At 43.4% G+C, this 15,498-nt stretch overlaps 1 non-coding gene across 1 annotated transcript; it reads right to left on the reverse strand.

The window, feature by feature from the left end:
* Window positions 1-829: 829 nt before the first annotated feature.
* Window positions 830-904, reverse strand: trnas-uga. The gene has a single exon. It is a non-coding gene; the product is annotated as a tRNA-Ser (tRNA).
* Window positions 905-15,498: the final 14,594 nt, after the last annotated feature.

A 15,498-nucleotide genomic window follows, 5' to 3' on the forward strand; every position in this document is an offset into this window, starting at 1 on the left:
GAATAAATTAAATCTGCAGGCCTTGTTATTACTATGTTTGTGTTCTTTTGTGCAACTATTGGATTTGTTCTACTGTCTAGCCAATAAAAACATATTCCTCTACATGGTGGAATTACTGTTTTATTGAGTTTTGTATTGATCTTTGTTTGCACTGGAACCTAATGTAACCTACACTTACAGTAAACTGGGTGTTGTTCTTCAAGGGATAATTTGCCGTGGTTACATGAAAACAATATTTATTTGATATCTTTCTACACTTTATTCTATTCTTTCAATCGACATGGTTTGTCCATATGTTGTTTATGTTTCACACAGAGTTTTGTCATATATTTCTGTCCGCCAGTGATATCTGTCGGAGGGATGAGAAGACTGTAGGTTAGGAGGGAAAAAATAGAAAAACTAACTGGCTATGAGTCATATTTTGCCCCGAGATATCATTAATGCTGCCATTAATGTTGCTAATTTCCTATCTTGTCCTGATATTGAAATTAGAAAGTTAATTTATTATTCCCTTGATATTGACCAAGGGCAAGTTCTTCGGCATATTTAAAATTAATTATAAGTCGCCATACAGAATCTTAGTTGCTTGTGGCGTAACTGTAAGAGAAGAATACATACTTTTAAATGATTTTCTTGCATCCGTCTAGCAGCATCCTCTTGCATCTTCTTGCATCTCCCGAAACATGCCCCTTGTCTTTGCTTATTCAACTGCCTTTTGAGAATCCCAAGGTAGAGTAAAGCGTTATTATGAAATTGCATTTACATTTTAGTAATTTAACAGACGCTCTTATCCAGAGCGACTTAGTTAGTGAGTGCATACATTTTCATACTGGCCCCCCGTGGGAAACGAACCCACAACCCTGGCGTTTCAAGCGCCATGCTCTACCAACTGAGCTACAGGGGACTATCCTGATGGATTACACAGATTGTGGTGTTCTGGCTGAAATGCATTCTACCGATGGATCTCACGTCACTCCAGCCCACTTTACAGTGTTTATGCAGTTGCACATAAACCTCCAATTTGAAGTTTGAGTTGAATAAAACCGCATCATGGTTTTAGGAGCTGTAACCAGTAGGCTCTTCTCACAGGTTAATGCCTCCAATTTTCAGAAGTAGTCGTGTGTGGTGTTTAAATTGATTCTGGCCCCCAAGACTGATGTTGCACTCCCTTGACTCTCTGTCCCCAGAGGTTATGTTATGGTTGCTAGATCTCTGAGTGTCAGAGGAAGTGTATGGGATGTTACACAAGTGGATAATTGTCCCTCTGAGTCTGTCTGACTGGTTATTTGGTATTGGTGGCTTCTAATCAGGAACCTTTTTTTTTTCTGAACATGTGACCTGTCCAGGAAAAACTATAAAACAATACATTCCAATCACTTAATCTGAAGTAGTGGCCCTAGTTATGGACTGTAATTATGGGCTACTGTATAAAATTTTTAGTCATTTAGCAGACGCCCTTATCCAGAGCGACTTACAGGAGCAATTAGGGTTAAGTGCCTTGCTTAAGGGCACATCGACAGATTTTTCACCTAGTCGGCTCGGGGATTAGAACCAGCGACCTTTCGGTTACTGGCACAACGCTCTTACCCACTAAGCTACCTGCCACCCTACAAGGCCCTATACAAGTGTTACCCACTTTCTCTGTCACTCACACACTCAGAGACCAAGCAACCATAACCTAGACTCCGTGGACAGAGATTCAATGAAGCACTACAGTCTAGTTATAGACTATAACTATGGTTCTGTTTTTCCTGTCAGTTCGATTGGTCCAAAACTCAGGGCCCTAATTATAACTGATACATTGTCCAATATGGGGGACTCCGTGTAGCACCGTCCCCCTCTATAAAATAGAACACATAACACTGAGACAGTATTTAACTGTGTTTCTTGGAGCTGTGTTTTGGCTCATGAAACTCACTGCTGGATATTAATGAAGGCTACAATTACACAACAGTGGTTTAAGCTCAATGAAGTCAACATACAGCTATGTCCCTTATTTTCAATTATTTTCTAATGTCAATATTTATTCAGCCATTATTTAACCTGTTTCCACAACAGTTTAGTCATTTTACGATGAGGAGACACAGTTTGAGGCAGATTTACTCCTCTTTGAAGTTCAGTGTCCACCTGTTTTAGAGACGGCCATCATTATTAAAGTGAGGCTTGGCAGTGAGTCGGTCGACAGCTAGGCTCATAGCCAGAAAGTGTTATGAGAAGTCAAAATGTCAAATGGAGTACACTGTCATTTATAGAAGCGTACAGATGTAGGATCTTCATTTGATCACCCTGTTGCAGGAAATGTTAAGTCTAGTGTATGAGGTTTGAAAAGGCTTCTGAAGTTTGTAATTTCCACTGAAATTTCAGACTTGATTTTCCCTTACGAAAAATTTATCAACCCCTACAAAAATGTCCATTAATTATAATCCACATAATAATTCACAATTCCTGTTTCTGCAGGATTCTTTTCCTGCTGTAGCAAACTGGCTCAAATTAAGATCCTACATCTGTAGTATACATTAAGCAATACTGAGATAAAAAGGAAATGAATGAATCAGACAATATAACATACATTTAACATACAGTTCTGTAAATTCATCCCATCTATTGGGTCACCTATCCTCTGTATCTAATAGGGGATGTTTATTTCCTTGAAGCATCACAGATGTCAAATCCATGGATGAAGGACATTAGTTTTCCTAACAAGAGAGACAGACAACTGAAAATCAAGTCAAACAACAATGGAATTAGCTCCAGACTTAAACACATTATCCATCTATTTCTTACTGAAAGTGTTTTCAAAGGCTTGAACCCAGTACCCTGCTACTGAATGACGTTCTCTGACGCAAAGACCAGGATTTCTGTGAGACCCTCCTCCCACACAGTGCTCCCTGTGTAAGTCAGGTCCACACCTATTGAGATAGAGCTGTACAATATTGTGCCAGTGTAACATCTAACTTTATTCTCAAGTGCTTTATATTATTTTCAACATTGGAGGCAATAGTAAGAGATGACTAGTGGAATGATATTACAGTGAAGATATTACTGTGAAGATTCATGGCATTAATATTATGAAAATGTAACTCAGTCCCCTGAAATTGAACTAAGCACTAATATCTGGGGATATAGTTCACAGTCACACATACACTACATTTCTGTGACCATTGCTCATTCTGTGACCATCATAATATCTACAATAATCTCTCTTGCTTACGATACAAGCTTAATAATATTTCAAGAGCTGATGAGGCTTGGGAGTAAATTGGTTTTAAAGTGACTGCCATTACATTACGAGTCATATTTTGACACCAACACACACACACACAGCCCCAGCTATGCTATCCTCATGAATTAGTCAAGCACAATGCAGATACATCAGGGTGCCATTTGAGCCACACAGCATAGTCTCTCTCTGAGCCTGGAGAGATTTCCAACTGCAGTTTATTTGGCCCCGACGTCCTCTTCTCATTTGCGCAAGAAGACGTGGATGCTAAGAGCCTCACTACAAATGACAAGCCTGACCTTTTTGAGCGAAGAAAGGTCCTATGTAGCTGTGTTTTCTAACAGCCAGCATACTCAGAGAGGACATTCAGTACAATAGAACATAAAGGACCACACAAGATACAGAATATCTTTTCTTTTTGTTATCTTTCAGGAATAAACAGAGCGAAAACGTATACCCAAACCCTATCAAGAGAGATATTCGAAAATCCCTTACATTACACAACTCCGCGTTGCTGCGTCATAAGAAGTTTGGCTCAACTAATTCAAAGTTCCAAAAATCAATGTTTTTCCTTTCCGACTCTGATATATTAGGAATGATTTGACTACCCTGAAATCTGTTATTTAGTTTCATTAGAATATGTAGATGTGTAAATGTGCTTCCTATTTAAACTCTCTGTGCCAGTTTAATCATCAATTATAAAAGACCTTAGAGGACTTATGGGGGGAATTGGGAAATAATGCATTGGTCTACTTATATTAAGTAATTAGTTTACCACAGATAACTATTTATTCAGATCCTCAGTATTCAGTCAATGTTGCAATGAAGTGTTCGGCTTTTGGCACTATTTGGCTTTCGGCACCATTCTGATTGAGCTTCTGGAAAGCAAACCAGCAGAGCTGAGGCTAAGCGTTATGGTTTTAACATACAGTGTGCCTGGGTAGGGGTGGGTTAAAAACGTCTCATATCTCCTGAAAGTCCTCGCTCCCCGGCCTCCCACCAGCTCCCTTGGGCAACGAGAGAGAAACACACAACTCAGGGAGGCACATTATCATCCACCTAACAGCCTGTTGAGAGGCCCCCTCCATATTGACGTGTCCCTCACGTGCATGCGCGCGTACTTGCACACACGCACACAAACATACACTCACTCTTACAGGATAAAGTCCTTGTACCCACGATGCAGCCGTTTCCCTCAAGCCTCCACAGCCCTACCCTGCGGTGCACTGGGGTCCTCCACCTAACACAGTGGCTTAGTTGACAGAGTGTTCCCAAGGCCTAGAGACCTTGACTAAAGAAAATTACAGACATTTGAAGTAAGAGTGTAGAGGTATCTTTGACCCTCTCTCTCTCTCTCGCTCTCTCGCTCTCTCTCTCTCGCTCTCTCTCTCTCGCTCTCTCTCTCTCTCTCTCTCTCTCTCTCTCTCTCTCTCTCTCTCTCTCTCTCTCTCTCTCTCTCTCTCTCTCTCAAGTCTCCAGTTCTTCATATGATTTGACACTCTGTTCAGTGAGAACAGTCAATGTGTTTAATGAAACCTCAAGGCCATGCAGAAGACAAGGGTGGGAGGAAGTCTTTCTTGAAAGTGTGAGATATAATGTAATTTTTTTGTGAATTACTGTGAGGGCTCCTGAGTGGCGCAGTGGTCTGAGGCACTGCATCTCAGTGCTAGAGGCGTCACTACAGACCCTGGTTTGATTCCAGGCTGTATCACAACCGGCTGTGATTGGGAGTCCATAGGGCGGTGCACAGCTGGCCCAGCATCGTCCGGGTTAGAGTTTGGCCGGGGTAGGCCGTCATTGTAAATAAGAATTTGTTCTTAACTGACATGCCTAGTAAAATAAAGTGTGGAGCGACTTGTTTCTCTTGCTCTGTGGTGTCCTCTGGTTGCCTGTCTACCCAATCTCCTTGCTCCTTACTCCGCAATGAGTTTGGACAGGAGTCCCTCCCAGACGATTTCTAGAACGTAAACACATTCTAACCTTTCAGATTGGTCCCAGAAACCGATGGGTTGGGCCAGAGCCAAAACACACGTGGGTAAAGCAGCATTTTGAAATACTAATAATTGGCTTTGATACTCTAATTGGTTAGAGATTATCCAATCGCTGATGACTTTGTTTTGTACAACACCCCTCATTTTGATGTCACCACAAACGACTTCAACGATGGCAGTCTCAGACTGAAGTATGGAGCAAACATAGAGCAGCGGAATAATTCATTTTGAGTTGTCAGGCAAGTCCTCTGGTGCTTTCATCCTCCACAGTCCCACGGTGCATCACTCACAGGCTAAACGGATGGAATGCAACCCTCATGTTTTGTATAATTTCAAATAAAATGATTTCCTACACTAACCAGTGGGAGGATGATGATATCCGCTTGCATGCATAAAGACCCTTCTATGTGTTATCACCACTCTGCCTACCCTTTGGAATTATACTGCATTTCCACACACTTTAAATGCCAACTTTTGAGGCCCTTTCCCCTACTGAAGAAGCGATAGTGTGCTTTTCATTGCTTTTCCTCTGTGCCCTGTAGTTGACTGTTGGAGAGCGTTGAAAATGTTGATACATCCCAGGCGTAAAGCCATTCAATTGACTCTTCTAGGTCATTTAGGGTAAAAATACTTCCTTATTACTTTGTAGCCAATACATCAACCAAAATAATTTAGGGGACTGTAGGGGAGTCCTAAGGGGACCATAGTTGGAACTATGAATAACAATAGTTCCAATTAAGTTACAGTTCTGAGAATATAAAATAATATGTTGGTTCGTTCAAATGGTCAAAACTATAACATGTTGACCAAACCGGCTGCGTAGAATGCAAGTGAATTTATAACATTTTTGACATGCGTTTTTCTGGATTTTTTTGTTGTTATTCAGTCTCTCACTGTTCAAGTAAACCTACCATTAAAATTATAGACTGATCATGTCTTAATTCCCTCACTGTACCTATACCAACATGGGTGATTGAAAGATGAACGAGGTCCACACTCCAGTCCAGTTGGTGGCGGTAATGCACCTTAAAGCTGTTTGCTAACCACCATATAAAATCCACAGAAGAAGAAGGATGAAGGAGGAGAGATTAATAATATTTTAAATTTTTTTGTCATTTAATCAAAGAAAATTAAAAACAAACTAGGTTTCCCCTTTTTAACTGTGGATTAATTGTCGGAGTAGAGAACACAGGATTTTGTATGACTCAAAATGGGTCAAAATTCTACAAAAGATCCAGCTAAAAAAAGGACCATTTGCATTTCAGGTAAAATAACAACCCAATGTTTATCTCCGAGTACAAATTAAATAGCAACAGCAAGCTATCTAAATGTCCATGAATGTTTATTGTGTGTTTCGACCTGTCCCCAAATTAATATAGTTGGTTCACAGTTGGTTTTGATAATTTAACCAGCGTTTCATGAATGATTCTGGTGAGGATAGACAAAATCAACATGCACGCAGACACAGGCGCGGAGACGGTTTGGTCACCATGTAAGGCCATGGAGACTTGGTATAAGGTCCTCTTTGAAAAGGGTAGTCTATGACTGGCAGGCAAAACAACAAGGTGGATAGAAAATCAAAGATGTAGAAAGATTCATTGTGGGGCTTACTTTTCCCATCAAAGCACTCTGTGGTTATAGTTCTGACAAACTGCAGGATTCTCATTCTTTCTTCTCTTAAGCAGGATGACGATCAAGTAATCAAAAGCTACCTCAAAACAACGTAAACACAATCCAATAGAATCCAATTACCTGACACGGCCAATGATAGCGTTCATCCATCAAAAGATATGCACAATCAAAACACAGTGAGGAACAAATGTCTTGTGGTGTAACTGGCAATAACAAGAAGGATCCAACAGAGACTTATACCAAACACACAAAATGAAAAGGCTACCATGGTAACCAAAAACTTGAAAAAACTTCAAGCGGTATCATGGATATCACACCTGACCAATTAAGTGAGCTCCATATATAATTTGACAATGAGTCAAATGGTGAGAACAAGGAAGTAAGAAAGGAACTAAGTATGATATACGCAGAGTGTACAAAACATTAGGAACACCTTCCTAATATTGAGTTGCACCCCCTTTTGCCCTCAGAACAGCCTCAATTTGTTGAGCATGGACTCTACTAGGTGACAAAAGCGTTCCACAGGGATGCTGGCCCATGTTGACTCCAATGCTTCCAACAGTTGTATCAAGTTGGCTGGATGTCCTTTGGGTGGTGGACCATTCTTGATACACACAGGAAACTGTTGAGCGGGAAAAATAAAAATGTTATTGACACACTCAAACCGGTGCGCCTGGCACCTACTATCATACACCATTCAAAGGCACTTAAATATTTTGTCTTGTTCATTCACCCTCTGAATGGCACATATACATAATTCATGTCTCAATTGTCTCAAGGCTTAAAAATCATTCTTTAACCTATCTCCTCCCCTTCAGCTACACTGATTGAAGTGGATTTAACAAGCGACATCAATAAGGGATCATACAGTTGAAGACGGAAGTTTACATACACTTTAGCCAAATACATTTAAACTCAGTTTTTCACAATTCCTGACATTTAATCCTAGTAAAAATTCGCTGTCTTAGGTCAGTTAGGATCACCACTTTATTTTAAGAATGTGAAAGGTCAGAATAATAGTAGACAGAATGATTTATTTCAGCTTTTATTTCTTTCATCACATTCCCAGTGGGTCAGAAGTTTCCATACACTCAATTAGTATTTGGTAGCATTGCCTTTAAATTGTTTAACTTGGGTCAAACGTTTCAGGTAGCCTTCCACAAGCTTCCCATAATAAGTTGGGTGAATTTTGGCCCATTCCTCCTGACAGAGCTGGTGTAACTGAGTCAGGTTTGTAGGCCTCCTTGCTCGCACACGCTTTTTCAGTTCTGCCCACACATTTTCTATAGGTTTGAGGTCAGGGCTGTGTGATGGCCACTCCAATACCTTGACTTTGTTGTCCTTAAGCCATTTTGTCACAACTTTGGAAGTATTCTTGGGGTCATTGTCCATTTGGAAGACCCATTTGCAACCAAGCTTTAACTTCCTGACTGATGTCTTGAGATGTTGCTTCAATATATCCACATCATTTTCCTTCCTCATGATGCCATCTATTTTGTGAAGTGCACCAGTCCCTCCTGCAGCAAAGCACCCCCACAGCATGATGCTGCCACCCCCATGCTTCACGGTTGGGATCTTGTTCTTTGGCTTGCAAGCTGCCCACTTTTTCCTCCAATCATAACGATGGTCATTATGGCCAAACAGTTCTATTTTTGTTTCATCAGACCAGAGGACATTTCTCAAAAAAGTACGATCTTTGTCCCCATGTGCAGTTGCAAACCGTAGTCTGGCTTTTTTATGGCGGTTTTGGAGGAGTGGCTTCTTCCTTGCTGAGCGGCCTTTCAGGTTATGTCGATATAGGACTCGTTTTACTGTGGATATAGATACTTTTGTACCTGTTTCCTCCAGCATCTTCACAAGGTCCTTTGCTGTTGTTCTGGGATTGATTTGCACTTTTCGCACCAAAGTATGTTCATCTCTAGGAGACAGAACGAGTCTCCTTCCTGAGCGGTATGATGGCTGCGTGGTCCCATGGTGTTTATACTTGCGTACTATTGTTTGTACAGATGAAAGTGGTACCTTCAGGCATTTGGAAATTGCTCCCAAGGATGAACCAGACTTGTGGAGGTCTACAAATGTTTTTTCTGAGGTCTTGGCTGATTTCTTTTGATTTTCCCATGATGTCAAGCAAAGACGCACTGAGTTTGAAGGTAGACCTTGAAATACATCCACAGGTATGTATTTGCCCTCGCTAGAAGCCTGTGTTTCAGACATAAGGAAGTGGATGGCTGAAAACTTTTTACTTTTAAACTCGGACAAAACAGAGATGCTTGTTCTAGGTCCCAAGAAACAAAGAGATCTTCTGTTAAATCTGACAATTCATCTTGATGGTTGTAAAGTCGTCTCAAATAAAACTGTGAAGGACCTAGGCGTTACTCTTGACCCTGATCTCTCTTTTGACGAACATATCAAGACTGTTTCAAGGACAGCTTTTTTCCATCTACGTAACATTGCAAAAATCAGAAATTTTCTGTCCAAAAATGATGCAGAAAAATTAATCCATGCATTTGTTACTTCTAGGTTAGACTACTGCAATGCTCTATTTTCCGGCTACCCGGATAAAGCACTAAATAAACTTCAGTTAGTGCTAAATACGGCTGCTAGAATCCTGACTAGAACCAAGAAATTTGATCATATTACTCCAGTGCTAGCTTCCCTACACTGGCTTCCTGTTAAGGCAAGGGCTGATTTCAAGGTTTTACTGTTAACCTATAAAGCGTTACATGGGCTTGCTCCTACCTATCTTTCCGAGTTGGTCCTGCCGTACATACCAATACGTACGCTACGGTCACAAGACGCAGGCCTCCTAATTGTCCCTAGAATTTCTAAGCAAACAGCGGGAGGCAGGGCTTTCTCCTATAGATCTCCATTTTTATGGAACAGTCTGCCTACCCATGTGAGAGACGCAGACTCGGTCTCAACCTTTAAGTCTTTACTGAAGACTTATCTCTTCAGTAGGTCATATGATTGAGTGTAGTCTGGCCCAGGAGTGTGAAGGTGAACGGAAAGGCTGGAGCAACGAACAGCCCTTGCTGTCTCTGCCGGGCCGGTTCCCCTCTCCACTGGGGTTCTCTGCCTCTAACCCTGTTGCAGGGGCTGAGTCACTGGCCTGCTGGTGCTCTTTCATGCCGTCCCTGGGGGGTGCGTCACTTGAGTGGGTTGAGTTACTGACGTGATCTTCCTGTCTGGGTTGGCGCCCCCCTTGGTTTGTGCTGTGGTGGAGACCTCTGTGGGCTATACTCGGCCTTGTCTCAGGATTGTAAGTTGGTGGTTGGGGATATCCCTCTAGTGGTGCGGGGGCTGTGCTTTGGCGGAGTGGGTGGGGTTATATCCTTCCTGTTTGGCCCTGTCCGGGGTTTCTTCGGATGGGGCCACAGTGTCTCCGGACCGCTCCTGTCTCAGCCTCCAGTATTTATGCTGCAGTAGTTTATGTGTCGGGGGCTGGGGTTAGTTGGTTATACCTGGAGTACTTCTCCTGTCTTATCCAGTGTCCTGTGTGAATTTAAGTATGCTCTCTCTAATTCTCTCGTTCTCTCTTTCTCTCTGAGAACCTGAGCCCTAGGACCATACGTCAGGACTACCGGGCATGATGACACCTTGCTGTCCCCAGTCCGCCTGGCCTTGCTGCTATTCCAGTTTCAACTGTTCTGCCTGCGGCTACGAAACCCCCTACCTGTCCCAGACCTGCTGTTTTCAACTCTAAATGATCGGCTATGAAAAGCCAACTGAGAGACCCTGAGCCCTAGGACCATACGTCGGACTACCGGCCGTGGTGACTCCTTGCTGTCCCCAGTCCGCCTGGCCTTGCTGCTATTCCAGTTTAAACTGTTCTGCCTGCGGTTATGGAACCCCTACCTGTCCCAGACCTGCTGTTTTAAACTCTAATGATCGGCTATGAAAAGCCAACTGAGATTTATTCCTGATTATTATTTGACCATGCTTGTCACTTATGAACATTTTTTAACATCTTGGCATGGTTCTGTTATAATCTCCACCCGGCACAGCCAGAAGAGGACTGGCCACCCCTCATAGCCTGGTTCCTCTCTAGGTTTCTTCCTAGGTTTTGCCTTTCTAGGGAGTTTTTCCTAGCCACCGTGCTTCTACACCTGCATTACTAGCTGTTTGGGGTTTTAGGCTGGGTTTCTGTACAGCACTTCGAGATATTAGCTGATGTAAGAAGGGCTATATAAAATAAAATTGATTGATAAAATTGAGGTACACCTCCAATTGACTCAAATGATGTCAATTAGCCTATCAGAAGCTTCTAAAGCCATGACATCATTTTCTGGAATTTTCCAAGCTGTTTAAAGGCACAGTCAATTTAGTGTATGTAAACTTCTGACCCACTAGGATTGTGATGCAGTGAATTATAAGTGAAATAATCTGTCTGTAAACAATTGTTGGAAAAATTACTTGTGTCATGCACAAAGTAGATGTCCTAACCGACTTGCCAAAACTATAGTTTGTTAACAAGAAGTGATTGAAAAATGAGTTTTAATGACTCCAACCTAAGTGTATGTAAACTTCCGACTTCAACTGTAGCTTTCACCTGGATTCACCTTGTCAGTCTAGGTCATGGAAAGAGCAGGTGTTCTTATTGTTTTGTACACTCAGTGTATGTTTAGGTATCATATACAGGATCAGTCAAAGGTTTGGACACACCTACTCATTCAAGGGTTTTTCTTTATTTTTACTATTTTTTACATTGCAGAATAATAGTGAAGACATCAGAACTATGAAATAACACATGGAACCATGTAGTAACCAAAAAAGTGTGAAACAAATTAAAATATATGTTATATTTGAGATTCTTCAAATAGCCACCCTTTGCCTTGATGACAGCTTTGCACACTCTTGGCATTCTCTCAACCAGCTTCATGAGGTAGTCACCTGGAATCCATTTCAATTAACAGGTGTGCCTCCTTAAAAGTTAATTTGTGGAATTTCTTTCCTTCTGAATGCGTTTGAGCCAATCAGTTGTGTTGTGACAAGGTAGGGGGGGTATACAGAAGATAGCCCTATTTGGTAAAAGAATAAGTCCATATTATGGCAAGAACAGCTCAAATAAGACATGAAGGTCAATACTTTTCTTCAAGTGCAGTCGCAAAAACCATCAAGCGCTATGATGAAACTGGCTCTCATGAGGACCGCCACAGGAATGGAAGACCCAGAGTTACCTCTGCTGCAGAGGATAAGTTCATTAGAGTTACCAGCCTCAGAAATTGCAGCCCAAATAAATGCTTCACAGAGTTCAAGTCACAGACACATCTCAACATCAACTGTTCAGAGGGGACAGTTTGAATCAGGCCATCATGGTTGAATTGCTGCAAAGAAACCACTACTAAAGGACACCAATAATAAGAAGAGACCTGCTTGGGCCAAGAAACATGAGCAATGGACATTAGACCAGTGGAAATGTGTCCTTTGATCTGGAGTCGAAATATGAGATTTTTGGTTCCAACCGCTGTGTCTTTGTGAGACGCGGTGTGGGTGAACGGATGATCGCTTTATGTATTGCCAAAAAGGAGGGTGGCAGGGGTGAATGGGGTGGAGTATAAAAAGTAACAGATGTAATTTTAGTTTGGCTGGTGGGTTGGTGTGTCTTAACTCTAGTGATGTGATATGAGGCTAAGCATGGGCTTTGCACAGTGATCAGCGGCGCATGGCTTTATTGGAGGGCAGATGGTACCACTCAAGCAAGAAGTGATTGACATAATGACACGGCCGGGGAAGCAGGCTGAGTGTGTCATGCACAGGAGGCTGCTGAGGGGAGGATGACTCATAACAATGTCTGGGATGGAGTGAATGGAAGGAGTTCGATACCATTCCATTTATTCTGTTCAAGCCATTACTATGTGCCGTCCTCCCCAATTAAGGTGACACCAAACTCCTGTGGTGTCAGGGTGTGTGTTTGAGTGTCAGTGTGTGTGTGTGTGTGTGTGTGTGTGTGTGTGTGTGTGTGTGTGTGTGAGAGTGTTATGTCTATCACTGCTTCACAGAAATGTATTAGACTTATAAGCTAGGTTTCCATCCAAGTGGAGACAGATTTTCATGCAAGTATATTAAAATCAGCATAAAATGATGGGTTTCCATCAAATTGACCTATTTCGGATTAAAGGCTGTGCGTGATGACGTAGTGCACATAAAAATACATTTTGCAGTTAAATTCCCATGTACCGAATAAAGAATACAAGTTAAATGGGTTTCCATCACATTTTCAACTTTACTGATGGTTTTGTCAACAAACAAAAAACGGTTACAGTATATTGCGAATGTGCCCACTCTGGTCTTGGCACATGCGTTCTAGCCAACAGATCACAGATACAGTGCGGGTAGGATAGCCTACATCAGGGTTACCCAAACTCGGTCCTTGGGATCCCAAGGGGGGCACGTTTGGGTTTTTGCCCTAACACTACATACCTGATTCAAATTATCAAAGCTTGATGATTAGTTGAATATTTGAATCAGCTATGTAGTGCTAGGGCACAAAACAAAACGTGCTCCCCTTGAGGTGCCGAGGACCGAGTTTGGGAATCCCTGGCCTACGTGATGAGATTTTTATGGACAAAATAACAAGATAATTGTTATTTGTCAAAAGGCAGCCAAGCATCGATCATCATGTCTCCAGAATAAATCCCTCGATATTTATTGGAAAGGAGCATCAATCACTGCGTGCACCACAGGAGGCTACTGAGGGGAGGACGGTTCATAATAATGGCTGGAACGGAGCAAATGGAATCGCATCAAACACTTGTTTGACGTATTGTAGTGGAACAGGTTGAGAGCTTCAAGTTCCTTGGTGTCCCCATCACCAACGAACTATCATGGTCCAAACACACCAAGACAGTCGTGAAGAGGGCACGACAAAGCCTATTCCCCCTCAGGAGACTGAAAACATTTGGCATGGGTCCTCAGATCCTCAAAAGGTTCTACAGCTGCACCATCGAGAGCATCCTGACTGGTTGCATCACCGCCTGGTATGGCAACTGCTCGGCCTCCGACCGCAAGGCACTGCAGAGGGTAGTGCGTACGGCCCAGTACATCACTGGGGCCAAGCTTCCTGCCATCCAGGACCTCTATACCAGGCGGTGTCAGAGGAAGGCCCTCAAAATTATCAAAGACTCCAGCCACCCTAGTCATAGACTGTTCTCTCTGCTACCGCACGGCAAGCGGTACCGGAGTGCCAAGTCTAGGTCCAAAAGGCTTCTCAACAGCTTCTACCCCCAAGCCATAAGACTCCTGAACAGCTAATCATGGCTACCAGGACAATTTGCACTGCCCCCCCACCCCGTCCCCCTTTTTTACTCTGCTGCTACTCTGTTTATTATTTATGCATAGTCACTTTAACTCTACCCACATGTACATATTACCTCAATTACCTCGACTAGCCGGTGCCCCCGCACATTGACTCTGCACCGGTACCCCCCTGTATATAGCTGTAACACTCTGGCTCTATGGACGTTTATATTGAGCCAGGGTTGTTCATTTTCTTGTGTTGGGTGTATTTCATTTGGTGGTGTTGGGGATGGGTGAGTTTCATTTTGTTTGTGTCATGTGGTGATTGGTCGATGACTCCCAATCAGAGGTAACGAGTGTCAGCTGTCGGCTCGTTATCTCTGATTGGGAGCCATATATATTCTGTGTGTTTTCTCCTTTGTTTTGTGGGTTATTGTTTCCGTGTTGCTGTTAGTTTGTATCAGTATTTTGAACTTCACGTATCGTCATTTGTTGTTTTCTTCGTGGTTGCTTTAAATTATAAAGTCATCATGTTCACTCGCAACGCTGCGCATTGGTCCGCTCCTTTTGACGATCGTGACAGAATAACCCACCCCAAAAGGACCAAGCAGCGTAACAAGCGGCAACAGGACCTACCTACACAGGAGTTATGGACGCCTCCTAAGGTCGGGACATGGGAAGAGTTATTGGACGGAAAGGATCCTTGGGCACAACCGGGAGAATATCGCCTCCCTCGTGAAGAGCTGGAGGCAGCCAAAGCCGAGAGGAGGTGGTACGAGGAGGCAGCGCGAAGGCGAGGCTGGAAGCCCGTGGAAGAGAGGCAACCCCAAGAAATTTTTTGGGGGGCACATGGCTTGGCAGCTGGGCAGCAGGAGGCTGCCACAGGGAGAAAAGGAGAGAAGGCTAACGGAGCACGGGAGCCATTGGCGAGTGGAAGGAGGGAAGTTGTTGTGGCACGGCATGAGAGACTGAAGTGTGTTCCCAGTCTGGTCCGGTCCGTTCTTGATCCCCAGTTAAGGCCAGTGGTGGGTGTTCCCGGTACGGACCGGTCTGTTCCTACTCCACGCACCAGGTCCACGATGTGCGTCGCCAGCCGGCCAGAGTCTGCCGTCTGCCCTAGGGCGTCTGAACTGCCCGTCTGCCAAGCGCTGCATAAGCCGCCCGTCTGTACTGAGCCTGCAAAGCCGTCCGTCTGCCATGAGCCTTCAGAGCCGTCCGCCAGACAGAATCATACACCTGCTATGGAATCAGCAGGAGCCGACGCAGCCTATGCTGGACTGGAGGCTCGGGTTCGTGACCGGCAGGAGCGGCTCATGCGGATGGGAGCCGTCCTGCTGGAGGTGATGACTGCAATCCGAGGCTGGGGTCCGCCTCCACCGCTAGCCGCCCAGCCAGCACCATCAGCCAGCCATGAGCAGC

Source organism: Coregonus clupeaformis, chromosome 16, assembly GCF_020615455.1.
Source record: "Coregonus clupeaformis isolate EN_2021a chromosome 16, ASM2061545v1, whole genome shotgun sequence".
Classification (NCBI taxonomy): domain Eukaryota; kingdom Metazoa; phylum Chordata; class Actinopteri; order Salmoniformes; family Salmonidae; genus Coregonus; species Coregonus clupeaformis.